Source organism: Hetaerina americana, unplaced genomic scaffold (genome assembly GCF_022747635.1).
Source record: "Hetaerina americana unplaced genomic scaffold, ioHetAmer1.1.p SCAF_9, whole genome shotgun sequence".
NCBI classification, from domain to species: Eukaryota; Metazoa; Arthropoda; class Insecta; order Odonata; family Calopterygidae; genus Hetaerina; species Hetaerina americana.
Genome location: NW_027287538.1, coordinates 32986164 through 32992163, shown reverse-complemented (window position 1 = coordinate 32992163; position 6000 = coordinate 32986164).

Sequence of the window (6000 nt, the reverse complement as noted above, 5' to 3'; positions counted from 1 at the left end):
ATATTCTCTTTGTATTACGCAATGCTTTCATTCGCTTTGTCGACCATATCAGGTTATATGTACACGGAGCATATACTAAAACACCCTGGTTACATTTCCTAATGTAAATATCATACATTAATATTTCCACTACCCCAGTGACGTCACTTGTACACCTTCCCTTTCCCATAATTGATCTCTCCCGAGGCAGTCAGTCGTTTACGCTGTTATGTAACCTTCTGTTCATACAGACTGTAATTCTCGGAACTACTTCTACCGTTCATGTAAAATTAAATATACGGTCCTATGGTCCTCGTCTATTTACTCTCTCTTCTGTTTTCGGGGTTGAGGATAAACAAGTGACCGATTAGGCATTTTGTCTAAACTCGTACATTTCAAGTATAAGCCCGGAAATCTCTTTCTACCAATTACCGCTGACATTCACTAATTCTACGGGAATATTATTCAATCGTGCTGTGTTATTCGATTCCATTTACCTCATTGCCTTTTCGATCTTTCAATCTAGTATTCCTGGGCCTAGCTACTCTCGTCTCATATCACATTCCGTTTCTATTTCTATGCTGGCTGGCTTAATTATTTTTTTAGCCAAAATATCTTCAATATATTCTTTCTATCTTCCCTGAATCTCTTCCGGCTTCATAAATAATCTTCCCATCTTATCTCGTACATTCGGTATCACTTTTGGCTTACTACACAGTAACAATTCTCTTAACTACTTAAGTCGCGCTCCTATATTTCCTTATGTCTTCAATTTCTTTATCCCTTCACGTCGTTCTTTCCAAATCGTTTCCTTGTTCTTATTAGTTTCTCGATTAAATGCATTATTTAGTTTTCTGGGCATTCTTTTACCCAGTTTATTCTCCAATATCCTTATTTCTTTGATCCTCATGGTATCTCTTTTGATTAACGCATTCGTGATTTTCTTGAGTGTTGAATATTCTTGCAGTTTACTGCTCTTTCCCGTTTTTAAGGTCTGCCCAACTTTCCTCTATAGTTCCCGACCACTCACTCAGTGCAAATATTTATCTAGTATTCCTTTTTACTCTTTCATTTCCACTTCCGTTAAGCTTCTAAATTCAACCTTTGCACTTTTCTACACCTGACTCAGTTAAATTTTGAATCCATTACAACTGAAATATTGCTCGAATCTGCATCCGCCCCATGGAAGCCGTCTCTAACCTGTTTCTCTCAGTGTATTCTATTTGTTATCAATGGATTTTGAACTAGGTGTTGTCTATTAGCAAACTCTTTCTTTAAAACTAGGTGGCGTTCACTCTGTCAGAAACTACACTCTCCACCCTCAATCCTATTTCTCCCCCCTAATCTCGTACTCCCGCCTTCCAATTCCCCATCCCATATTAGATGTTTCCTTCCAGACACGTTTCCAATCATTTCTTCCGATTGATCGTGCAAACTGCCTGCTTCTTTCTCCTGGAAAAAGTAGACGAATTTGTCTAAAAGTGCATTTGGATTACTTGCGGATTGGTCGGGTCCGATTTTAACTCTTTCAACAAAACACTATTGCTCACCTGACCTACCGTCGCTACCGTTCTTCCCATTTACTAAATTAGTACTGTGGCTGTTCCACAATGTTGCTAACGTATTCATCGGTCAAACTATAATTGAAAGTCTTAGGATCCCCAACCCGAAACATATCTTTCACGCCTGCCTTTAGTGAGACTTATTTCCGACGATCTACTTCTAGCGAGCTCTTGTTTACGAAACATGGGATGAATCGCCTTTTAGCTAGTTGCGTGCATATCACTCTTTTCCCACTCTAATCTAATGGTCTCGGTTATCATGATATCGCTTACTTTGACGGGCCTTGAAATATGTACGAGCGAATGTGTGAAATATCCCCGCTAGTAACTTTGTGCCCATAATGAGTCCCATATCCTTGTTCCCAGCATGCATAGAGTAGTAATTTAGTTTTTTATGTGCCTTGACGACTGATGTCATTTGGACCTTACTGGGTTCATAATAATGTAAAAGAAAGGAAAAGGGTAGGTTGAGAATATGATAATTCCTTTGATGATTTAGCATTTATGCTAATAAATGCTAAATCATGCTAAAATTTATGCTAAAGGTAAAACTACGGTGGAAAGTATTCCGCGAGCCGAGATTTATCGGCTTCCTTTAAATAGTAAATTGCTACTACATACGGCATCAGGGTGAATGAAGCGTGGAGGTGAAGAGTTGAGGGGGAAAACGATAGGAAGCGGAAAATTGAAGACTTCAGGAAAAGGAGCAATGAAGGAATGAAAAGATTGGAAGGGAAGTGGATAGTTTGGAGGAATCCCAACCACAACCTTAAATTGATAATCACTTACAGTAATGTCTACATTGCCAGAGCTAGAGTCATGTTGTATGATTCTTTCCAATGTCAATGAGAAACCTTAAACTGTTATGGAACAACCTCTTTATTCTGGCCACGTGATTATGTTAGCTGGATTCTTCGCACCGATTTCTTCGTGTCATTCTAAACCACCAGCTCACTTTTCAGCCGCACCTCGACTTTTGCCGTCAGAAGGCAATGGTCGCAAGGAGCCAACTCGGTTGCCTTTCCACCGTGATTTCTCCTCTGGGTCACGTCGAAAGGATGCAACTTTACAGGTCGATCAGTCGCGCGCAGTTTCTGTACACTTTCCCCGTGTTTGCCATAAGGAAAACCCTCTGGAGTCACCTTAAGACCATCCAAAATGAGGATGTTCGGGCGCTACTCCAAGTGAGTCGATTCACTCGAATGGTTGATGCACGAGCGGCGCATTAACTCACGTCCGTCGCGAAGTTTATTCGCTCGCAAGTCGCGTCATTTCAATCCCCCCTCGCACCGTCTGGAAATCCGATGTTACATACCATCTGGGACTACCATCCCGGAGAGAAGCACACGTATTCACTGCGTAAAGATATTACTCGCCTATGAGTCTTTCTTAAGTCTTTAATTTTCTTGATAGCAATAAGCCGCTTCAGGGCCCGACGGGTCTCTTCCTCCGTCCTCCATGTTATTTTTGGTATCGTTTTATCCGCTTCACGGTCTTGCTACCACCCTCTTCCCCTTGCCCAAGTGTGGTTTCCCGCTGTGGGAAATGGGCGACCCTCGCCTCCGTTTCCTTTTTGTACCGCTCTACGCTCAGAGTACGCCGGTGGGCAGTTGGTACTGTTAATAAGGTTCTTATTTGTACTTGTTTGTTAAAAGCCCTCCCCTGTTGGCTTTTCTTTCTTTTTGGGTTAAGATTTCTCAGTTTATTCCAAGTTTTAAGTTTCTCTTTCTCGTAAACCACACTTCAGTCATGTTTCTTTCTTTCAATGCCATGCATTTCCTACCTACAATGGCTGGTTAAGGCGAGACTTCACTCGCCGGGACGGTTTATACTGGCCCGTTCGGACTGTAAATGAAAACTCCTGATAAACAGCTCATTATATGGTACTTGAGCTTAAGCCTCTCCTATTGAAGATGGTGACTTGCAGATATGACCAGTTTACGGAATATAGGATAGGTCCGGGAGAGCTGCTGAAGTTTTTGAAAAACTTCCCCTATTGATGGGAAATTAATTATTTTTTTGTTATTCTACCGTTTAAGGTAGGTTTTGGATGGGCACTAACTGAAAAACAATAATATCTTTTCCTCATCTCATAAAATCCAAAACTGCAAAATTCCCTTTCTCAATTTCAAATACTTTCTTTCTCTCTTCATACCAGGGTAATTTGAAAATTTCTCGGAATGGAATAGAAATAAATGACTTACCTCAGTGAAACTTTTTTATTTTTCAATGTAGTCTCCCTGTACACTCGTATAACTTCCAACATATCTATACCATTCCTATCTCTTCCTCGATTGCACAATGTTCCCCCCTCTATCACAATCTTCGACATCCCATTGCCGATCAAAATGCTCTGCATCCAGCTTTTCAGCCTCCTTTGGATTTATTCTAACAGTTCCCCTCCTCTCCCACCATGCCTAGCAGCTCCTCGTTTGTTTTCCATTCTATCCACTTCACCTTCACCATCCTTCTCCGTACCCATTTTTCAAAAGCCTCCAATACATGCCTATCATCCTACTTCAATGACCATATTTCCGCGCCGCAAATAACTATGATTCATATAAAATTGCTGACGATCCTTTTCTTAACATCACTTCTCAACATCCCTATCATCAACTCCTTCCTGAATGTGAAAGCTTCTTTGCCCAACGCAATTCTTCTCCTCATGCCCCTGCTACTTTGACCATTTTGGTCCAAAACACTTTCGAGATAGGTAAACTGTTCCACCGGCTCCGGTTTTAGCCCGCCTCTTTTAACGTATATGTCATAAAAATCGATATAAAAATATATTTGTATAGTTCACAGAGCACAAGTTTTAGTTCCGCCCAGATTTTGAGGCTGAATGTCATTGTCAAGGTGAAAAGATAAGGGTCTGCGAGCCATTATCTAGATTAATAGCAGTTGGGAGAAAAAGTGAATGGGTCATTGTTCGAAATGCGGCGAAAGGAGGAAAGGAGGTGAGATAACATACTTGTAGGTGAGTCGGGGAGGAAGAATAAAATATACATGGGGAAAGGGCATATATTCATACGAAATGGAGTTGGTCAAAAAGGGATGAAGGCGTGAAGCCGTTTTGGAAATGCCAGAAAACGTATGCCTTGATATGATAATGAGGTCTTTAGGCACCGTTCAAATTGAGAAGCAGGCGACGGAGGTGTTGAAGTAAGAATTGTTTGTTCAACTGCAGTAAGCTAATGAGGTCCTCTGTATCAGAAATGTTTGGGATGCTTACTCCAATCGCAGCACTTATTTCACTATCAAAATTGGCCCGTGTGCTGGAGCGAATATACGGTCAGCCCCAAAAGTAGTTGAACATATTTTTTCCCAGATAAGCGGACGGGCGGGCAGCGGTTTCTCCGGCTGGGTTCGAGGGAGGGGAGTCTCAGGAAAGGCTGGAGGCCAGTGACAGTTGGTTCCCAGCCTTCGCGGTGTGCGGATCATTCGTTTGCGAAACCTCTATTACCAGACCTCGTTACGCTCCGTCATGAACCGGTTATTCGAACAGCGCTTTGCCATCAAATTTTGCGTAACACTGGGCAAAACCGGGAAAGAGGCTCATTATATGCTAAATTCAGCTTATGATGATAACGCCATGGGTGGATCGGGTGTTTTTCAGTCGCACAAGTTTTTTCAGGAGGGTAGACAAGATGTTGAAGACGCCGAACGTTCAGGACGCCATTCGAACTTAAAAAGTGACGAAAATCTTGCAAGAAGAAATTTTTCTTGGACAGGGATCGCCGATTAAGTGTTCGCATGGTTGCTGATGAACTTGACATCCCTATAAGTGATGTGCATCGAATTTTGGCTGAAAATATGGGCATTAGAAAGTTGCGTGAGACGTTGGTGCCGCGAATGCTCTCGGACGAAAATAAGAAGACTCGCATGCGGATCTGCCACGAGCTTCTTGATCATGTGAGGATCCAATTTTTTTATACAATGCCCCACCGGACTTCTCCCTCTGACCTCGTTTTCCAATCCATGCTGAAAGGACGTCACCACGGGTCAGTGGAAGCAATACAACTGACCGTGACGAGGGAGCTTAGGAGCATTCCGGGCGACACCTTCCAAAAGCCTTTCCTTGTAGGTTACGGCTATCATTTAGTTAATATTTCGATCACATTGTCCTTATATTACAAAAATGGTGGGTAAGTTTCTTTGCCTTACGAAATTCTTTTAATGCCTGTACTGCTTTGATCATCTTGGTCACAAAATTCCATAGTTTGGAGTTATAACAATAACGTTAGGTTGTTAAGGTAGCTAGAGATTTTATCATATCAGGATCTAATCGGACACTTGTAAGCAGGATGAAAATAAACGACTGAAGTCCATCTGACCATTGTAGCGGTGGGAATATAGGCGAAGGGAATAAAGACGAAAAGAAAATAACACTTTTGATGCATGTGTGTAATCTAGATAAAGCTTGCCCAAGCAGACGACAGTGATTGAGTGTGGTGAGCGC